Here is a 24,096-nt window from a genome sequence, read left to right as displayed (position 1 = left end):
TTCAAGTCTATATTTAATAGAAATAGGAAAATATATTTGGATTATATTAAAAAGGTTGGTATGAGGAAAGGTAGGTCAAAAATTTGTCAAACCTGGAAGTTTCATTTTATCAAGGAATTAGTTCTCCTCCACAAAATGTCCAGATGACTAAAAATAAACCATATTATACATTATAAGACTATAATCCATATTATCATTTATCTTTGTTAAATCCATCCTTAAAAATCTGCCCAAGCTTGTAATAAAGGGCCAATCAGTAATGAAGAGTTTTAAAATCAAACACAAATGGAGACCAGCCTTGAAAATTCACTGAACAAACTGCTTTAGTCATACAAGCAAAGCTTAATTTAGATTATCTGACAAGACAAACGAGGCTAACTTGACCTTGGTCACTTCTTGTTTATACCTCTGAAAATGTCAGTGAAACTTAAATTGTTCCCCAAAATGGATATGAGGCAACCACTAACCAATTCTCCTCCACGTAAGAAAATTCTAATATTGTAACCAATCACTGTGAGGAACAGTCACTGCTTCTACACTATACAAGCTGCTTTATAACAATATACTTCTAAGCCTCATTCCATGTATTGGTTTGAGTACTCTCCATTTGCAAACTACCTTTTTGGTGTGCACACAATAAACTTTTGCTAATCACCATTTCAGTGATTCATTAGTTTTTTACTTCCTTTTTTTTCTTTCCTGAACTTTTGACCAGAGTACCAACATTTCAATGATAACATGATTTTTAATTAACAATTTCCATTGTCCTGCTAAGTCATTATTGACAATTTAGAAACTTAATTACATATAACTACATATAACATATATATATATACATATAACATATATATATAACATATATATATACATATAACATATAACATATAACTACAGACATACGTGCACAGACCCTCATATGGTATGTACAGATATTTTATTTTAAATATATATTTATATTTATAGATATTGTATTTTAAAATTATCATACCACTCCACCAGAACTCCATTATCTCCAAAGCTTAGACTAAGTAAGAGGGTTTAACCAAATTCCTGAATAAGAGTCCTCTGGTGGGCTAAATAATGGTACCCCAAAGATGCCCATATCCTAATTCCCAGATCTGAGAATATGTCACTTTACACATTAAAAGGGACTGGGCAGATGTGATTAAGCTAAGGATTGTGAGGTAGAAAAACTAGCCCATATTACCCAGGTGAGCCCAATGTAATCATGAGTTCTTGTAAGAGGGAAATCAGAGAGGAGAGATGTGAAAACAGAAGCAGAGGTTGGAGCAATCTGCTATAGCAGGCACCAAGCAATGCAGGCAGCCTCTAGAACCTGGGAAAGGCAAGAAAATGGATTCTCACCTTGAGCCCCCAAAAGAACTCAGTCTTATGGACACTACTTAGGTTTTTGACCTTCAGAACTGAAAGGTAACAAAATTGTGTAGCTTTAACCCACTGACTTCGTGATAATTTATTACAACAATAGAAAATTAATACCACACACCAGTTACAGCTCACAGTCCAAGCATCACTTTTTGGAGTCTGACTGGTAAGGAGGAAACAGACAAGCTGTTAGGTACTTCACCATGAATTTAAAGGCCCCTTTCTCATACATTGCTTTCTCTTTAGTTTCAATGCTACCTGCTTAAATAAAATACCTCTGCTTCTCCTTGATGTCAAATGACAGTTAAAACACATCTGCACAGAAAGAGGCAAGATGGTGGAGGAGTAGCAGACTATTACAACATCAGGTCCCAGGAGTTCAGCTAGATAGTTATCAAACCGTTCTGAACACCTATAAACTCAACAGGAGATAGAAGAGAAGAAGAGCAGCAATTCTAGGAACAGAAAATTGACTACTTTCTGAAAGATAGGACATGCAGAGAAGTGAATCCAAAGCAACGGGAAAATAGACTGCAGGGGAAGGGGCCAGATCCCGGCTAGCAGTGGAGCAGTGGAGCACAATATCAGAACTTTTAGAAGTCTGCTCCACTGAGGGACATTTCTCCAGAGGCTAAGCATGGGTGGAGCCCTCACAGGGATAATATGGTCTCAGGACCCACAGTGTCACAGAAAGATCAGGGGTATCTGAGTGTGGCAGAGCTGCCAGATATTGGAGTGGTGAAGCCAACTACAGAGACAAAGCTGAGGAGTGAGCTTTCAGATTGGGGTTACTTAAACCATGATCCAAGGCACAGTCAGGCTGCTGCTCTTTGAGTAGGGACTCCACAAGTGGCAGATCCAGGGAAACTCTCCTTCCTTCTCTGGGAGGAGTAGCACAACAGGAATCTTCTGGGTTTGGAGACTCCAAACAGGGCCGTGTGCCAGAGATAAAAACGCTCAGTCACAGGACCAGTGAGCACAGAGGGCAGGGAGAGACCAGGGAGATAGGAGTGATTGGCTGTTTATCTCTGAGGGTGCACTGAGGAGTGGGGCCTGAGATCTCAGCTCCTCTGGGCCAGAGATTGGGGGGTCGCCATTTTCATTCCTGTCCTCCAAAGCAGTACAGTAAGTGTTCAGGGAACAAAGCTCCCTAGAGTGAATCCAAGCAGATTACTTACCTTGGCCCCTGGCAAGGGTGGCGCAATTCTTCCTTGGGAAAATACATTTGAGACTCACTGCAACAGGCCCCTCCCCCAGAAGGTCATCAAGAACATCCAGCCAAGAACAAGCTCACTGATCAAGGAGAACAGTGGAACTCCAGAGCTAGGGGAAAACAATGCACGGAATTCATGGCTTTTTCACCATGATCCCTTAGTCTTGCAAAGTTAAATTCTTTTAATTTTACTTTTTTCTAATTCAAATTTTAAAAAATTTTCCTCTTTCCTCTTTTAACGTTTTTTAACTAGTTTATCTTAACAATACCTTTCTAAAAAAATTTTTAAACCTTCATTGTTATAGTCATATTTTATCTCTTCATTGTGTTTAACCTTATTTTTTGTATGCATATAGGTTTTTTCCTTTCTAAAAACTTTTGGGATACAATTTCTTCTAATAGATTGAAATATGCCCTAAATCTAGCACATGGCTTTGTTCTAGTCTCCAGCCTGAGCATATTTCCTCCTCTTTTTCCAACCAACTTATCTTATCAATTACTTTTTAAGAATTTTTTTAAATTTTCATCTTTACAGTCATATTCCATCCCTTCATCATATTTACCCTTATTTTTGTATATACATAAGTTTTTCTTTCTTTACAATGTTGGGAGATAGTCTCCTCTAAGAGACCAAAATACACCCAAAATCAAACAAGAGACAGTACCAACAGCTAGGGACTTAATCAGTACAGACATTGGTAATATGTCAGATCTAGAGTTCAGAATGACAATTCTCAAGGTGCTAACTGGGCTCGAAAAAGTCATGGAAGATATTAGAGAAACCTTGTTTGGAGAAATAAAATTCCTTCCTGGAGAAATAAAAGAACTAAAATCTAACCAAGTTGAGATTAAAAAAAAAAAAATCTATTAATAAGATGCAATAAAAAATGGAGGCTCTTACTGCTAGGATAAATGAGACAGAAGAGAGAAATAGTGATATAGAAGACCAAATGACAGAGAATAAAGAAGCTGAGCAAAAGAGAGACAAACAACTACTGGAATACTAGGGGAGAATTCAAGAGATAAGTGATACCATAAGATGAAACAATATTAGAATAATTGGGATTCCAGAAGAAGAAGAAAGAGATAGAGGAGCAGAAGGTATATTGGAGCAAATTATAGTAACGGATTTCCCTAATATGGCAAAGGGAACAGGCACCAAAACCCAGGAGGCACAGAAAACCCCCCTCAAAATCAATTAAAATAGGTCCACACTCTGTCATTAACAGTAAAACTTACAAGTCTCAGGGACAAAGAGAAAATCCTGAAAGCAGCTCGGGACAAGAAGTCTGTAACATACAATGGTAAAAATATTAGATTGGCAGCACATTTATCCACAGAGACCTGGGAGGCCAGAAAAGACTGACATGATATATTCAGAGCACTAAATAAGAAAAATATGCAGCCAAGAATACTATATCCCCAGGCTATCACTGAAAATAGAAAGAGAGATTAAAAGCTTCCAGGACAAACAAAATCTAAAAGAATTTGCAAATAGCAAACCAGCCCTACAGGAAATATTGAAAGGGACACTCTAAGCAATGAGAGAACCTAAAACTAACAGATCAAAAAGGACCAGAGACAATATACAGTAACAGTCACCTTACAGGCAATACAATAGCATTAAACTCATATCTTTCAATAGTTACCCTGAATGTAAATGGGCTAAATGCCCCCAAACAAAAGACAGAGGGTATCATAATGGATAAAAAAACAAGACCCATCAATATGCTGTCTACAAGAAAGTGATTTTAGACCCAAAGATACCTCCAAATTTAAAGTGAGGGGATGGAAACAATTTACCATGTTAATGGACATCAAAAGAAACTTGGTGTGGGAATCCTTATATCAGATAAGCCAAAGACTATAATAAGAGATGAGGAAGGACAATATATCATACTTAAAGGGTCTGTCCAACAAGAAGTTCTAACAATTTTAAATATCTATGCCCCTAACATCAAAGAAATGCATTGACAATAATACAATAATAGTAGGGGACTTTAACACTCTCCTCACTGAAAAGGATAGATCATCCAAACAAAAGATCAACAAGGAAATAAAGGCCTTAAATGACACACTGGACTAGATGGGCATCACAAATATATTCAGAAAATTCTATCCCACAGCAACAGAATACACATAGAACATTCTCCAGAATAGATCATATCCTGGGTCATAAATCAGATCTCAACTGGTACCAAAAGACTGGGATCATTCCCTGCATATTTCAGACCACAATGCTCTGAAGCTAGAAATCAATCACAAGAGGAAAGTTGGAAAGAACCCAAATACATGGAGACTAAAGAGCATCCTACTAAAGAATGAATGCATCAACCAGGAAGTTAAAGAAGAATTGAAAAAAGTTCATGAAAACAAATGAAAATAAAGAAACAACTGTACAAAATATGTGGGACACAGCAAAAGTGGTCCTGAAAGAAAAGTATATAGGGATACAAGGCTTTCTCAAGAAACAAGAAAGGTCTCAAGTACACAACCTAACCCTACACCTAAAGGAGCTGTAGAAAGAACAGAAAAGAAAGCCTAAACCCAGCAGGAGAAGAGAAAGAATAAAGATCAGAGCAGAAATCAATGAAATAGAAACCAGAAGAACAGTAGCACAAATCAACAAAACTAGGAGTTGGTTCTCTGAAGGAATTAATAAGATTGATAAACCCCTGGCCAGACTTATCAAAAAGAAAAGAGACTGAACCCAAAAAAATAAAATCATGAATGAAAGAGGAGAGATCACAACCAACACCAAAGACAATGTAAACAATTATAAGAACACATTATGAGCAACAATATGTCAGCAAATTTGACAATCTGGAAGAAATGGGATACATTCCTAGAGACATAAAAACTACCAAACCTGAACCAGGAAGAAATAGTAAACCTAAACATACCCATAACCAGTAAGAGAATTAAAGCAGTCATCAAAATGTCCCAACAAGCAAGAGCCCAGGGCCAGATGGCTTTCCAAGGGAATTCTACCAAACATTTAAAGAAGAATTAATACCTATTCTTCTGAAACTGTTCAAAAAAAAAAAAAGAAAAAGAAAAGAAATGGAAGGAAAACTTCCAAACTCATTTTATGAGGCCAAAATTACTTTGACACCCAAACCAGGCAAAGACCCCACCAAAAAGAATTACAGAAAAATATCCTTGATGTGAAAATCCTCACCAAAATACGAGTCAATAGGATCCAACAGCACATTAAAAGGATTATTCACCACAACCAAGTGAGATTTATTCCTTGGCTGCAAGGTTGGTTCAACATCCACAAATCGGGCACCTGTCTGGCTGGCTCAGTGGGTTAAGCCTCTGCCTTCAGCTCAGGTCATGATCTCCGGGTTCCTGGGATCGAGTCCCACATCAAGCTCTCTGCTCGGCAGGGAGCCTGCTTCCTCCCCTCTCTCTCTCTCTGCTTGTCTCTCTGCCTACTTGTGATCTCTCTCTGTCAAATGAACAAAAAAAAAATCTTAAAAAAAAATCCACAAATCAATCAGTGTGATACAACACATTAATAAAAGAAACAAGAGCCATATGATAATCTCAATAGATGCTGAAAAAAAACAACATTTAACAAAGAACAGCATCATTTCTTGATTGAAACTCTTCAAATTGTAGGGATGGGGGTACATACCTCAATATCATCAAAGCCATCTATGAAAAAGTCACAGCAAATATCATTCTCAATGGGGAAAAAGTGAGAGCTTTCCCCTTAAGGTCAGGAACACAGCAAGGATGTCCACTATCACCACTGCTATTCAACTTAGTGTTAGAAGTCCTAGACTCAGCAATCAGACAACAAAAAGAAATAAAAGGCATCTAAATCAGCAAAGAAGAAGTCAAGCTCTCACTCTTTGTAGATTATATGATACTTTATGTGGAAAACCCAAAAGACTCTACTCCAAAACTGTTAGAACTTGTACAGGAATTCAGTAAAATGTCAGGATATAAAATCAATGCACAGAAATCAGTTGCATTTCTATACACCAAGAGGAAGACAGAAGAAAGAGAAATTAAGGAGTCAATTCCATTTACATTTGCACCCAAAACCATAAGATACCTAGGAATAAGTGTAACCAAAGAGGCAAAGAATTTGTACTCAAAAAACTAGAAAGTTTTCTTTATAGAAATATATAGAGAGAAATATAGAAATATATATTTATACATAATATATAATTTACATAATATATATTAATTATATATTATATATAATATGTATAAATATATAATATAGAAATATATATGTATAAATATATAAATATAAATTATATATGTATATATAAATATAGAAATTGAGGAAGATACAAAGAAATGGAAAAACGTTCCATGTTCCTGGATTGGAAGAATAAATAATGTGAAAATGTCTGTGCTACCTAGAGCAATCTACACATTTAATGCAATCCCTATCAAAATACCATCAATTTGTTTTTTTCAAAGAGATGGAACAAATAATTCTAAAATTTATATGGAACCAGAAAAGACTCCAAATAACTAGAGGGATGTTGAAAAAGAAAGCCAAAGTTGGTGGCGTCACAATTCCAGACTTCAATCTCTATTACAAAGCTGTCATCATTAAGACAGTATGGTACTGGCACAAAAATGGACACAGAGGTCAATGGAATGGAATAGAGAGTCCAGAAATAGACCCTGAACTCTGTGGTCAACTAATCTTCAATGAAGTAGGAAAGAATGTCCAATGGAAAAAAGACAGTCTCTTCAACAAATTGTGCTGGGGACATCGGACAGCCACATGCTAAAGAATGAAACTGGACCATTTCCTTATACCACACACAAAAATAGACTCAAAATGGATGAAAGACCTCAATGTGAGACAGGAATCCATCAAAATTCTTTTTTTTTTTTTTAAAGATTTTATTTATTTATTTGACAGACAGAGATCACAAGTAGACAGAGAGGCAGGCAGAGAGAGAGAGGGAAGCAGGCTCCCTGCCGAGCAGAGAGCCTGATGCGGGACTCGATCCCAGGACCCTGAGATCATGACCCGAGCCGAAGGCAGAGGCCTAACCCACTGAGCCACCCAGGCGCCCCTCCATCAAAATTCTTAAGGAGAACACAAGCAGCAAACTCTTCAACCTCAGCCACAGCAACTTCTTCCTAGAAAAATTGCTAAAGGTAAGGGCAAAAATGCCTATTGGGACTTCATCAAGATCAAAAGCTTCTGCACAGCAAAAGAAACAGACAAAAAGACAAAAAGACAATTGACAGAATGGGAGAAGAAATTTGCAAATGACATATCAGATAAAGGGCTAGTATCCAAAATCTATAAAGAACTTATCAAACTCCACACCTAAAGAACAAATAACCCAATCAAGAAACGGGCAGAGGACATGAACAGACATTTCTTCAAAGAAGACATTCAGATGGCCAACAGACGTGAAATAACGCTCAACATCACTCGGCATCGGGAAATACAAATCAAAACGATAATGAGATAGCACCTTACACTAGTCAGAATGTCTAAAATTAACAAGTCAGGAAACAATAGATATTGGAGAGGATGGGAAAAAAGGGAACCTTTCTACACCGTTGGTGGGAATGCAAGCTGGTGCAGCCACTCTGGAAAACAGTATGGAGGTTCCTCAAAAAGTTGAAAATAGAGCTACCCTATGTCCCAGCAATTGCACTATTGGGTATTTTCCCTAAAGTTACAAATGTAGTGATCTGAAGGGGCATGTGCACCCAAATGTTTATAGCAGCAATGTCCACAATAGCCAAACTATGGAAAGAACCTAAATGTCCATTAACAGATGAAGGGATAAAGAAGATGTGGATATATATATAATGGAATACTATGCAGCCATCAAAAGAAATGAAATCTTGCTATTTGCAATGATGTGGATGAGGGTATTATGCTGAGCGAAATAAGTCAATCAGAGAAAGACAATTATCATATGATCTCCCTGATATGAAGAATTTGAGAGGCAGACTGGGGGGTTTAGGGGGTAGGGAAGGAAAAAATGAAACAAGATGGGATCAGAAGGGAGACAAGCCATAAGAGACTCTTAATCTCACAAAACAAATTGAGGGCTGCTGGAGGGAGGGGGGGATGTGGAGAGGGTGGTTGGGTTATGGATATTGGAGAGGGTTGTGCTATGGTGAGTGCTATGAAGTACATAAGCCTGACAATTCACAGACCTGCACCCCTGGGACAAATAATATATCATATGTTAATAAAAATAATTAATTAAAAAATTTAAAGAAAAAACAAAAAAACACATCTGCACAGGACTAAGGCCAGTAATAATAACTAGAAGCAAATGACAAGATTTTAAGAAGACTGCTTTGTAAATGCTCAAATAAATGACACCTCAGGAAAATATATGAATTTGGCAAGTGAGTGTATGTGTGTGTATACATGTTTCTATTCTCATGAGATGAAAAGGTGCAAAAATGTGATACATTTCTATGATGAGAAAATTATAACTAATTGTATATATTTTTTTCCCATTGGCTACTAAATTTGCAATCACCCTATGCCTTATTAAACACCAAGTGGCTGTGGTGCTGCAAATGACCATTTGTACATACAAAACACCTTATATAAAACCAGGACAAAATTGAAATTTTAAAGAAGTACAAAATTGAAATTTTAAAGAAGGAGAAAGCTTTGCTCATTTTTCATTTCTATCATAATGAACAAATGAAAAGTATCTCTGTAAACATTTCAAATCCAATTTGACATTTAATTTTCATGGAGAAACTTGTTGTTTTGTTTTGCTTGTTTGTTTTTTTGTTTTCTTCCTTGATCACTTAAACATTGTTAGCCTCCTTGTTGGTTGGTAGGTTGTTTTTTTTCTGTAGGCAGTGATATGGAAAATTGTAACACACTCAACATGGACCTGTTTAGAACTGCTTTTTTTTACCAAGGAAAAACAGAAAGTACCAAAGTAAAAACCCTGTCTTTTATTTAGCAAGAGACAAAGGATGTATTTTTCAGTGGAATAAAACTGATACATTCAACATGATTGACTCGAGTTTTTATTATCATTGGGCTAAAGCTTTGTAGTTCTGTGTCCTTTTCTGAAATTTCAGTAGAAATGTTCTATTTCTTTTTTACCTGTCCTTTCTCAAAAGCCCTCTGAAATGAGTCTGCAGAATTATTTTATATACTACATTGTTAAGGAAGGGGAAAATTTTGACAGGTCTCCTTTGTAAATGTAAGAGAAAAAGCCTAAATTATTGACATTTCTTTGCAAGTTCTATTCTCTAAATCCTGTATGATCCTCTTCCAATCTCCCAGGGGGTACCAAAATTCACATATTTTTTCTCATCTCTAGGCTTAGTGAGATTCGAAACAGATGGTTAGGCTTTGGCTCTTTCAGGGATGATGCAATATCTCCTCTCTGTTATCCTTTGTTTTAACCATTAAGAGCTCTTCAAAGACTAACATTTTACTTATCTCAAGTTCTAATTTTGATTTTAAAAAGGCATTTCTCAATCATAATTTCTTGTTTCCTATTTTGAAACACTTTAAAACTTACTCCTTTAATTAGTCCTCATTAATGGAGAACCAAATAGGCACTGAGAATATAACAGTGAAGACAAGAGCAGCATTTCTAACCATAAGTTGCTGAGGTATAGGCAAAAACAGAAATATTTACAATAATGGGAAGTAGGTGTTAATTAAGGTGTGTCTGGGTATCAAAGAATCATAGCAAATGGAGGACCTTGTGCTATGGACAGCTGAGAGTGTGGGAGAGCTAAGATGCAGAGAAGGCATGCAGAAAACACCGTCAGTTACCTACCCAACAGCTATTTTTGCCACTTTTGAAAAACCCCACATTTCACTGTAGAGGCAGGGAAGGCCATTGGTTTGTTTTCCCAGTAGTGGTTTGTAGCTGGGCATGCACATGTGTCCCAAAGTCAATCAAAGACAACTGAGTAGAGAATCTGCTAAAACTCTTCCCGGGAAACAGTTTTCTTTCTATTAAAAAAAAAAAAAAAAAAAAAAAAAAAAAAAGACTTGAGAAGAGGAGCTCTCCTGCATTGCTTTATGTTATGAGCTTTTGAAATCTGGAGTGGTCTCAGCCATAATCAGAGACTGAGGATGAATAAGACTGAGGACAAACCCAACACAGTGGGGGTGGCAAGGTGGAAAATCAATGAGTGTTAGGAGATTCTTTTGGGCTACCCTAAGGTGCTTCTGCATCCCATCCCACGAATCTCTATACCTTTTGTCATATTATGCAACAAATATCCTCATTACTTGGCTGTGGTACATTGAGTAATTTCACTATCAATCAGAAGAAACTGATATAGGTACAAGGGAAGCTTCCCCCCAAAAGATATTTTTTAATAATTCTAATATAAAAAGGAGAGATTGCCAAGCTGAGGAGGTGGGGGATTGCATTCCAAACAAAAGAGAGATGATCACAGGGAAAACATGGCATACTATTGGAACACCAAGTGACTCCTACGGCTGAAGTTTAGTTTATGTATCAAAGAGAGGCTGGAAAATAGGTCGACTTTTCATACTGTTTGGCTTGAATAGTCAATGTTTTAATACTTTTTCATGCAGTAAAGCTCACTTTTGTTATTTTAAGTCATTACCATTTTAAAAGACTTTTGTGTGAGAGATAATAAAATAATACAACAAATAGTTATTATATTTATTTTAGCCACAAGCTAAATTAAACAATTTGTGTATTTCACTTAATCCTCAAAAATCTGTTATTTACATTTGATAAATCAGATATGTGACTGTTTAGGAAGTTGAAAGACTTTCTTAATATCAAACTAGGAAGTGGCATGACAAGGACACGAACATTCATCTGACACAAAGCTGCTCTCATAACCATCAAAGGAGTTTTTCTCAATTTGGAGATTACTGGCATTTTGAGAGCAACAATTTTTGCTTTGGGAATACAGTTAGCACCACTGATTTCTAGAGATTAAATGCCACCAGTGCTTTCAGTCCCTGTAACACACCAAAACATCCCACACATATATGTGCAGGCACTACAGATGTTTGCATTAAAAGCCTACCTAGAAATCATATAAAGAGTTGGTATTCAACCTCTTTTAAACTATTAAGACTTTGCAAAAACAATTACACTTCCAAAATAAGTGCCAATGCTTCCTTCTTTTCAAATCTTTCCCACATTCCAGTTGATACCTAAAATTCCATGTGTTTAAGTCGCACATCTATAAAGGCAGCAACTATGCCTAGAAGGAATGAAACTTTATCATATATTTACAGTTTTGTGAATAAAAAATAAAAGGAAGGCATTATGGAGATGGAGGCAATCATGAAGATGTACCACAGATGAAAAGATTGAATATTAAGAACAAAGGAGGTTGGAAGCACCATAGGCCCTTTACGATATCGTCAAGGATTTCCTTCTTTAGTATCCTCCAAAATCAAAGGCATAGAATAAATGATCTTTCCAGCTCCTTCTATTTTATCTCCATGATCAAACAAATGCTTAAAATGTATGACAGTCCTCTAGGGGGAAAATTTAAAAATGGTGAGATAGTGGATTTCATAGAATGGTTACCCTTTTGTAGACATACATTTAAACCCCAAACTATCTAATGAAAAAGCATCTTTATTAGTTATTGTGATAGAGGACAGAGGTCCCAGCTATGCAGGCTTATGTTATTTGGATAATTGTGAAATACGAATAAAAGTTCAACGGGTTTCCTAAACATAACTATAAGTAACAGAGATAATTAAGTACTTCTCTGCAGAAGACACATGTCATGAGAATTTAAATTAATCCTTGTGAAAGTAATTATTACTCTATCAAAAGAAAAGGTCTAATGTAACATTTTAATGTTAATAGGAAATTAGAAAAGGTAGCCATGGGGGCCTAAAGGAATATAAATCAAGCCTCATAATGTTTTCAGGAAGAGATATAAATGCACACATTTTCTCACATTATGCCAATGATTTTACGTTTTTTCCCACAATTAAGGAATTATTGAGAAACAGTATACTTAACAAAATATATATTAAATCATGTTATGTGAATATGTATTAGACTGTTATTATTTTCTGTTCAAGTTTTGGTGATGTTATAATTGCACGTTTTATTTAATTAAAATATAAGAAAGTGGAACATAATCAAAAGGGGCAAGAATCAAATCTTCTTCTGTTCACCACTCTTAGACAATAACTTCTACTACATTTTTAAATCTTCCTGTAGACTTTTCTATCTAGAAAAAAATACAAATTGTCAGATTTTTTAAAAGTATTCACTATATTGTTCTATACATTGCTTTTTGTTTTAATTAGAAAATATTTTGTGATAAACCTTCAAAATGGTAAATCTAATTCTACATGATTGATTTAATAAGGTCATGGTAGACCATTTATTACATGAATTTTCCATACTTTTTTGATGTTTTAAAAATCAGGAACTAACTTAAATTCCAAAAACAGGTAATAGGTAAAATTAAAAGTTGCAATAAACAATTCTGCAGGTAATTTCTGGTTACTTGTCTTACTTGAAGAAGGAGGTGGAAGAGGAGCAGGACAAAACTTAATGACTAAAAGTGAGATTTCACAAAAGAATTGATTTTTAGAATTTTTGAATTCATTTAGGCAAATTGCCCTCCAAATATAGTGCCAAAATTTACACCCAACCTTACTTTTTCCCTACATCCTAACTTACACTTGTTATTGTTTTTTAGTGTCAGTACAAGAGATTGTATCATTGTAATATTTCTATTTCTTATGACCTCAAATATTCTCTTCATATTTTTTGACCATGTTTTCAGAAGCTTGTTAATCTTTATTAGACCCAATGATGACAGAACTTGGGAAAAGTCCACGAAGCCAGGACATCCTCGTGCCTACCATATAAACAATTTTTTGTTTTTCAGGAAAGTTGAGTTTTAAGTGGGTTGTGACCTCATTTTTCAGGTATATTCTTAAGATGCAGCATCCTTCCCAGGAACATAGAACCAAGGCTGCCATGAGGGAGAATGAACTATCTATGCAGTCCTGTAGTTTAAAGTTCCTTTGTTGAATAATCACTTTGCTGAATAATATTCTTCATTTGCCATTTTGATGTTTGATTGGCCAGTTTTAAGGAAAAGGTGTGTCACTTTACTTTCCAAGGGAAACATCAATAGGATTCTTCCAAAAGCTTTAAATATAAATTTTACAATGGAAAAATGCTCTGTTCTATAAAATAGTTTTTAAGTAGGTGGGCTAACTCAAAATACTTCCTCAGTTTTGGGGATGCTCAGCGCTAGTTCTGTTTGGCCAGTCTCCATCATAAGGCCAATTCAAAGCCTTAGGGAATATTTTTACCATCATGTGCCTGCAGTCACATGATACCTGATGATGAAAGACAATCACTGTCTATGGAAGATGGAAGATTTTATAGCCAATATTCAGATTTTGGTTGGGCATCAACTTTGATAGGGAATTAAAGTGTGTTTCTTTCACTTAATACTTTCAAATTTCTACTGCACCGTAGTTAATGTACTTAAGGTGTAATCTAACTCAGAGAAACCACAGCAAATCTTGGTATATCCTACAACTAGAATTCATTTTAATATACATTATACTTTCTTTAAAAATACACAGAGCACTGGGTGTGGTGCATAAACAATGAATTCTGTTACGCTGGAAAGAAAAAAAAAGGAGTCTGATAGACTTTCCGTCGGTTATCTAATTTAAATCTTTATAACCCTATATCATTAGCACTGTTGATATCTTTTTTAATATGAGACAACTGAAAATAAGTATAATTTGTCATAGTCAAACAACTTGTATGTGAAGAATTTGGTCTAAAACTCAGATTATTCTGATTCTAAAATGTATGCCCTAAACAATTATACTGTACACTATATATCCTAATATAAATTATGTTTATATAACACAAATTCTAAGGTGAACATTTTTCTTAGTTTGTATCATCTCTCATATCTGTAAACATCTTACAATCAAAAAAAATATACAGAGTAAGTCGTGGTTAAAAATATATTTTATATATGAACTTCATCTTTCTATGTCTCTATAGGTCCAAAAAATCTAGCCACTTCAATACTTTAATTTGTAGGACCTTGATCCACAATCTTCTGATTCACACATATTCGGCTCTTTTCCCTCAGACCTTGCTAAGTCATGAATATCACTCTTAAAATCATTTTACTGTCATAAAGAACAATTACAGATATATCTTATTTCATTGCACTCTGCTTTATTGTGCTTCGCAGATACTGTGCTTTTTTACAAACTGAAGATTTGTGACTATTCTGTGTCAACCAAAACTATCAACACCAATTTTCCAACAACCCTTGTTCACTATGTGTCTCTGTGTCACATCTTTGTAATACTCAGAACATTTCAAACTTCTTCATTATTACTACGTTTGTTATGTTGATCTGTGATTAGTGATCCCTAATGTCACTATTTTAATTGTCTTGGATGCCCAAGCCACACCCATATAAATGAACTTAATATAAATACATGTGTTCTGACTACCAGCCAGTCATTCTCCAGGCCTCTCCACTTATTTCTTATTTCCCAAGAGAGAAGAAGATTAAAATTAGGCCAGTTAATAGCCCTGGAATGGCCTCTAAGGATTCAAGTGAAAGGAAGAGCGGCATGTCTTTCACTTTAGATCAAAAGCTAGAAATGAAAAAGCTTAGCAAGGAAGGCATGTTGAAAGCTAAGAGAAACCAAAAGGTAGGCCTCTTGCACCAATTGGTCAGGTTGTGAATGCAAAGGAAAAGTTCTTGAAAGAAATTAAAAGTGCTACTCTAGTGAACACACAAATAATAAAAAAGCAAACAGCCTTATTGCTGATATGGAAAGGTTTTGTGGTCTGGAGAGATGATCAAATCAGTCACCACATTCCCTTAAAGCCCAAGCCTAATCCAGAGCAAGGCTCAAAGGCTGAGAGAGGTGAGGAAGCTGAAGAAAAGTCTGAAGCCAGCAGAGGTTTGGTTCACAAGTTTGCGGGGGAAAAAAAAAACATCTTTATAACATCAAAGTGCAAGACAAAGCAGTAAGTACTAAAGTAGAAGCTGTAGCAAGTTCTCCAGAAGATCTAGCTAAGACCATTAATGAAGGGGGCTACATTAAACAACTGATGTTTTGTGCAGACAAAGCAGCCCTTTATTGGAAGAAGATGCCATCTAGGAGTTTCGTAGCTAGAAAGGAGAAGTCAACCACTGGCTTCAAAGTTTCAAAAGACGAGTTGACTGTCTTGCTAGGGGCTAATGTAGCTGATGACTTGAAGTTCAAGCCTATTCATCTAGCATTCCAAAAATTCCTAGGTCTTTAAAAATTATGCTAAATCTACTCTGTGTTCTACAAATGGAACAACAAAGCCTAGATGACAATACATCCATTTATAATATGGTTTATTGAATATCTTAAGCCCACTGTTGAGACCTATAACTCATGAAAAAAAGAAAAAAAAAAGATTCCTTTCAAAATATTACTGCTCATTGACAAGGTACCTGGGTCATCAAAAAGCTCTGGTGGAGATGTACAATGAGAATAACATTTCACACTTGCTAATCCAACACCCATTCTACAGCCCATGGATCAAGGAGTAATTCTGGCATTCAAGTCTTATTATTTAAGAAATACATTCCAAAAACCTTAGCTGCCATACATAGAAATTCCTCTGATGGATTTGGGAAAAGTCAATCAAAATCCTTCTGGAAAGGATTCATCATTCTAGATGACATTAATAACATTTGTGATTCATAGGAAGAAGTCAATATGGTAGCATTAACAGGAGTTTGGAAGAAGTTGATTCCAACCCTCCTGGATGACTTTGAGGGGTTCAAGACTTCAGTGGAGGAAGTAACTGCAGATGTTGTGGAAACAGCAAGAGAACTAGAATTAGACATAGAGCCTGAAGATAAGGCTGAATTGCTGCAATCTCATGGGGGTATTTTAGTAGATGAGGATTTTCTTCTTATGAGTAAGTAAAAAAAGTGATTTCTTGAGAGGAAATCTACTCCTGGTGAAGATGCTGTGAAGACCATTTAAGTAACAACAAAGGATTTAGAGTATTACTAAACTTAGTTGATAAAGCCACAGGATTTGGAGAGGATTGACTCCAATTTTGAAAGAAGTTCTACTATGGATAAAATGTTATCAAACAGTATTTCATGCTGCAGAGAAATTACTCATGAAAGGACAGTTGATGGAGGTGGCAAACTTCATGGTTGTCTTAAGAAATGGCCACAGTGAACCCAACCTTCAGCAGCCAACACCCTCATCAGTCAGCAGGTATCAACACTGAGGTAAGACCCTCCACCAGCAAAAAGATTATAACTCACTGAAATCTCAGATGATGGATACTATTTTGTGGCCATAAAGTATTATTTAATTATGTACATTGTTTCTTCAGACGTGCTATTGCACACTTAACAGACTACAATATAAAGTAAACATAACATTTTTATGCACTGGGAAACCAAAAAATTTATTCGATTTGCTTTATTGTGGTACTTGCTTTATTGTGGTGGTCTGAAACTGAACCCACAATATATCTGTGGTATTCCTGTAAGTTTTTTTTCACCCCTGTAAGGTTTTTTCCACTAAAATAAGATAAGTCTATATATTGCCCATGGATTGGATTTTTTTCTCCTTGAGGAGTGGATAAGTATATTTTAAAAGTCCACTGGCTTGTGGTCAAAGATCAATCTAGATGATTAACAAATACCTGAATTCTATAGAAGACTGGACAGCAATTGCTATCAATATGCTCATGAAACAAAATCTCAATGTGTAATACCCACAATATATATATTTTTGAGAAATTATTAGCAATGAGTGAAAAGGTGAAAGCATAAACAAACATGAGAAAAAAGCAAATTTTATGGATTCTGGTGTTTGATATTACCTATGAATATGTTCTCACCTCTATACAATTAGAGTTGATATCGTCCACCATAATTAAATAACTTCTCTAAAGTACTAAAATGTTTAAGCTACTTTAAAATGTATTAAAAAAAAAACTAACTAGACTTAAGAATAACTTAACATTTGGATAACAAAGACAATGTATACAAGAACCTGCCATCTTGTATTTGTTAAATATTTTAGCTCGCCAACTATATTCTTTATTCAAAGAACACTAAATGGATTTTAATTATTACAATTTAAAAGTAGGCATATTAACACAATATCTCATTATGTTTTTAATTATCTACTTATTAATTATTATTCATTACATACATTCATGCTTTTGTTTCCCAGGGATATTTATTATTTCTTTGATTTGAACTATGAATGCAATTAAGTCAATATCATTATGTGTCTTAGACATTCTTCAATAAATGTTTAATTATGGTAAAAGAGGGGAGATGGGAGTGATTATAGAGTGGACAATGATTTGTTTTTCTGGGGTGATGACAAAGTTTTGAAATTAGAGGTGGTGGATACCATCACTATGAATACAATAAATGCCACTGAATTGTATTACTTTATAAAGTTAACTGTATGTTGTATAAATTTCACCTCAATTAAAAGAATCATAACAAAAATTATAGTAAAAGAATTAATGAAAAATTTACAGGAAAAACACAGGAAAGAAAAGAAATTTCTTGATCAATAGATAAATGGTAGCAGTGTTATAATCAGGTTAAATATTTAAAAATTTTTAAAAAATTAAAGAAAAGAAACTTTTAAAAAATATTTTATTTATTTATTTGAGAGAAAGAGAGAGAGAGAGAGTATGAGAGGGGAGAAGGTAAGAGGGAGAAGCAGACTCCCTGCCGAGCTGGGAACCTGATGTGGGACTTGATCTCGGAACTCCAGGATCATGCCCAGAGCCAAAGGCAGTGACTTAACCAACTGAGCTACCCAGGCATCCCAAGAAAAGAAACTTTAATTCCTTCATGGGTAGCCAGAATAAACTAAATATCATTGATAATATACAAAAGGATTCTACCAATAGTGGTGGCAAAGTATTGCAGTAAATGTCAGCAAAAAAGATTAAAAGTCAAAAATCCGAACCAAAATCCACATTTTATTTCACTTATTATTTATTTACATGCTTAATTTGCATAATAAACTGTAAGTGTTCCTTGCTCATGAAAATTGTGCAACCTTGGAAATTTCCCCATACCCAACCTGAGTGCTCAGAGAGGAAAATAAAGTAAAAATGCTGATTTTACTAATAGGAGTCACTTCTAGAGGACTGGTAGCCTGCGTTCTTTTCCTTGCTTTTGTTTTCAACTTCTAATCTCTCTACCTCCCATCTTTCTTATTTGAGAGATTTAAAAGTTAATTGACTGTACTAGGTAATATCTATACCCTGGAACAAAGTATCACTCCTTCTCTTGGCATATCATCCAATTAAGCCATATGCTAAGATTCTTATAAATACTAACAGTACACTGAGTATTTTATCTTCTCTTTACAAAATGTTTGTCTATTCATGCTACTTTTCATGACACATAGAGCTAGATGTGTTTCTCTTACATTGCTCCTACCCAGAGTCTGACATAGCTTCTTTGGTGGGACAATATATAATTTAATCTATAATTTAAGTGTAGATAACACCTGCACAAATGATTCATTAGTACAAACAGGGATTAAAAATGTGACTTCACTGAATTCTCACACTGATATAAACTGGAACATCAAGAGTTTAATATATCCCATCCCAGAAAAGGATGAAACCAACATGAAGGGCTATACAGGTTAGAAGTCCCAACACTGGATTCCCGATGCATCTTCATGCTTTCTCCTGGGCAAGTGACTCCAGGGCCTTGGTCCTGAAATCCTCTTCCAGAAAACAAGTTTCAGCTAAGAACAACTTTAAAATCCTCCTAGAGCTCTTGTATTTAAATATTGTGCTCTGTAGATATTAACACTGAATTAACCTTAAAGGTTTAACTCTCTTTTCTTTTAAAATTCCCTTAAAATATTTGCTAGATTCACCTCACTTAAATTTAACTTTATTATAGACTATCCTTAATTTGTTTTTGAGCCACTGACTTCTACCTACTTTATCTCTTAATGTTACTCTAAGTTATTTTTGTTCATTTCTAAAAATTAATTTGCATACTCAAAGATTACAAATAGGCACTATTTTTTTATAGTCAGAATAATCTGACTACAAAAATCATGCCTCAGTAGAGTTGGTTTAAAAATAATATGTCAAAGGTTCTTAACTCAATTTTTAGATATTTGTTGCAGACATATTCTCAAAAATTAATTTTTAAGAATAAGAAGATACATCCTGAGGTGGCTTCTTCAAAGCATAAAAAACATCTAGTGAATGTATTAAATCATTGAAATTGGACAGTGATTTGTATATGATTTAATTTTTTTTTCCTTTTTTAGCACCAAAACTAATTTCTGAGGCTTCTGGAGCCAAAACCATTCATCTTGGCATTAACAAATCCACTTATTTATACATAGATAATCCCATTACATTCCCATTATTATATATATTCTTTATTATAATATTGTATTATATTTAGGGGATTTTTTTTCTTTTCTGAGAATATTTCCTGGTTAGCAATCTAAATCTACTTCAGCCACTCAAAAGTGTGTGTGGGGGGATTTTAAGAAGAGATACCCTAAACCACTTGCATCATGGAAACCCACACTGCTTCAAGATCAATAGTCAAGAGAGTTGTTTGGGGATGTCTGTGTTAAAGTCAACCGATGCGGTCACACTGGAAAATAGTATGAAAATAGTATGAAGCTTCCTCAAACTTCCTCAAACTATCCTATGACCCCACAATTGCATGATTAGATATTTATCCAGGAATACAAAAATAGTGATTTGTGGGGGCACATGCACCCCAATGTTTATAGCAGTATTATCAACAATGGCCAAAATATGGAGAGAGCCCAGAAGTCCATCAACAGATGAATGGATAGAAAACATGTAGTATCTATCTATCTATCTACACATACACACACACACACACACACACACACACACACACAATGGAATATTACTCAGTCATCAAGAATGAGATCCTGCCATTTGCAATGATATGGATGCAACCAGAGAGTATTATGCTAAACAAAGTAAGTCAGAGAAAGGAAAATACCATATGATTTCACTCATATGTGGAGTTTGAGAAACAAAACAGATGAACATAGGGTAAATTAAGGAAAAATAAAATAAGATAAAAACAGAGAGGGAGGTAAACCCTAAGAGATTTTTAACCATAGGAAACAAACTGAGGGTTACTGGAGGGGAGGTGGGTAAATGGGTGAAGGGCATTCAGGAGGGCACTTGTAATGAGCACTTGGTGTTATACACAAATGATGAATCACTGAATTCTATCCCTAAAACTAATAATATACTGTATGTTAACTAAACTGAATTTAAATTTAAAAAAAGCAAACTCATCTGGAATGGGATTAAACAAAAGAAATTCCTAGTTCCTGGTTAGAAAATCTGGGAGTAGAGTCCAAAATTCAGAATTTTATAAAGTTCTTTAAGAATTTCTTGGGCACATTGAAGTTTGAGAACCTCTAAATCAGAGTGTCTATGCTTCCTTGTTAGTATTGAATCATATCTTTATGTAAGTAAGACCTATAATTTCAAGGATTTCTCTTCTTCATCCTAATCTAAGCAACCCAACACATAACTATATCCCCAATTTGGAATAACTGGATCTCTTGCTAATGTGCAATCTCAACATGATCTCATATGCCCAGTTGTGCTATTGAGGAAAATATCAGTCTCTTGCCTTTGACTCTCCTTCCACTTATTCTTTACAGATGGCATTTTGTCATCAGTGTAAATGGATGCCTCCCAACAGAGGCATATCCAAATGGTATGGCTATTGATGTTTGGTGGATGTTTTTTAGGGAAAAGAATATAAAATTACAAATGCAAAATTAGATTGAAAATAGATATTTAAAATATGAAATTATATAACATATTTTTAAAAAATTTACATCCTTATAAAACATCAATTAACTCTAAAACTAACAATGTTTTTTTTTATTAATTAACTCACTAACAGCTCTATAATATCTTTTCCTTTTATTTTTTTAGCTAGATACTTTAATCATCTGTATAATCATATTTTCTACAGGGAGAATAAAATGTTAATTCTGTCTTTTTCCTTGAATGTTTGATACAAATTTTTAATCATTATCTTAGAGAAGTTTCTTTAATTTTCATGACTTCTCATTGAAAGTGCCAGAGAAAGTGGGTGGTTCTCAAATCTGGGGTCCTCTCTTTATACATTCCTTTTATATATGATCTTCAAGATTTGGAATAACTTTCCAAAGGCTAGTTTCTTGTTTTTCACCACCTATATTCTTCAAATGTCATTAAGCATACTCATACTGTGACATGACCCTTAGCCCTGCACTTACGTATCATGAGGTTTGGTATATCAACACAATGAGCAGAAACCAAACATACACTACAAATAACTATCCTTAGTAGTGACTGTGAATAACATAAATTATCTCATTAAACACAAATTAAATATAATATGAACCTGGTCCCTGAAATCAGACTCTAAAATACCCATAGTTACTCTAATACCTGATTCATTCTCCTCCCTATTCTCACCTTTCTCAGTAATAAGTATCACAGTTAACACATTGCTCAGACTTCATTTTCACAGTTTCAACTATATATATCTCCACTTGGTTTGGTATTATGGAGACTGAACAAGAAACATATTATTAAAAGTTAAAATTTAACCTACATTCTATTATTATTTGTAGCCAAAGGCACGGGGCTATTTCTAAACCTCTGCTTCTCAATCAACTCACGCATCAGATGACTCACTGAATCATAGTAATTTTATTTTCCACTTCCCATATAGCACTAAAATGTCACCTCTTCTTTTATTTTGATTGGAATTTCCAGTGTAAGCCATGAGTATTTCTTCCCTGGAGCCCCACAAGCAGTCTCTTTCTGTATTAAGTTTTGTTTCTCTCCAACTCATTTTCCAGAGTGTGATCCATTTTTAGAACGTACATCTAAAACTTTTAAATCATTTTCTTCAAAAACTTAGAATTACCATAAAATATCCAATCTCAATAAACATAGTATATACAAAGTACCTCCAGGATTGAACCCTTGTTCACAATTCACCTCCCCCCCTGCAAACTCAGAGATCCATCCCAAAATGACTTATTCTTGGTCTTTCACTATAACATGTGTTTCCTTGCCTCCATTCTTCAACAGATTCTGTACCTTCTGCTTAGACCAAATCTTCTCCCCTCACCCATTTCTTAAATCAGATTTACCTTATGTTTCAATTTAAAAGTTACATCTTCCCAGACAGCTGATGACTGTGCTTTGCAATGTCTCTCTATGTTTCTACTCTGATGATGTAAAACAGCTAACTCTCATACCTTGTTCATTTATCTTTCTCCCTAGGCCATAAGGCTAAGTAAAGGCAGGAACTATGTCTTATTCATCATTCTCTGCCAAGTATATAAACTCAGTAAGTATTTACTGGAATAAAGAAACTGAAATAATGAAAACTATTTAGGATCAGACATATTGGGGAATTTTTCCGGCTTCAGTGAAGTTATTTAAGTTTCCTATAAATCAGTTTTCACATGTATAAAAGAGGAATAATAGCATATACTTCAAGGCTGCATTGTGAAACTTATATAATATTATATGTTAATCATTAACACAGTAAGTACATGCAAACTAGCAGCACTCAAAAAAAGAAAAATATTTTTATTATTTGCTATAAAAATTCAGATTTTATTTCTGCACTCCTTTAAAGTTTATTAACTTTGGTTAGCTGAAAGCAGTATCAATGATTTCAATTGTCAAAACACTATACAAGGAATCCTAACTCTTCTCATTGCTCCCCCCACCCTTGGTTCAAGGACGTTCTAGATTGGAAATATTTGGCCAATGGGCACTTTGATGGGGTTGGCATCTTGACAAGTTGTAAAGCCCTATTCTATACTTACACTATACTATTCTTTTCTCATTCTCATATGCTCTTCTGTTCTTGACCAGGATTTGCTTATCCACATTATTTTTACAACAGAGGAATAACCACCTCTATTGAGAGTGCTATTAGAGTGACTATCACTAAAATTAAAAAAATAAAATCCTTTTTCTTTGGTTTATTTCTCTTCCTTAAGAACTAATCTATTTTCACAATTATAGTTTTCTTTCAAATCAAGTTCTGACAGCTAAAATTGCCACAAAAATTGTCACACTTGGTGGGCAATAATTATTCATACACACACAAAATTTGTTAAGTGAATAAAACAAATGACTCTTTAAAAAGGAATGAATAGGCAAATAAAAACCTTAGTATGTAAATCAAGATAAGTGGCCTGCACTATAGTCTTTCACAAAAGTACCTACTTTCTTTGGTCTAAATTGTCTTTCTTTGTGCTTGAAAACATTATGCTGTTCTGTTTAATTGGAATTACTATGTTGACTATTTTGACAATGCAATCAAACAGTTCAGTCATTCTATGACCATTAGAATTCCTGGCAGAATCATAGTCAGAGAGACTTTGAAATGCTGTCAAAAAAGAATCTTCAATGTAATTTAAAAAAAAAAAAAAT

General features: G+C 34.7%; 1 protein-coding gene and 1 pseudogene across 1 annotated transcript in view; one reads left to right on the top strand and one right to left on the bottom strand.

Moving 5' to 3' along the window:
* Positions 1-24,096, bottom strand: part of LRP1B (LDL receptor related protein 1B) — a 1,927,222-nt gene that overhangs the window by 1,572,899 nt on the left and 330,227 nt on the right. The gene's annotated exons all lie outside the window — the stretch shown is intronic.
* LOC116866923 lies at positions 15,156-16,976 on the top strand (annotated as a pseudogene).

This window comes from Lontra canadensis, unplaced genomic scaffold, assembly GCF_010015895.1.
Source record: "Lontra canadensis isolate GAN:19392208 unplaced genomic scaffold, GSC_riverotter_1.0 scaffold11, whole genome shotgun sequence".
Taxonomy (NCBI): Eukaryota; Metazoa; Chordata; class Mammalia; order Carnivora; family Mustelidae; genus Lontra; species Lontra canadensis.
The sequence above is the reverse complement of the archived record's forward strand: the minus strand, read 5'-3'. Positions and strand labels throughout refer to the sequence as shown.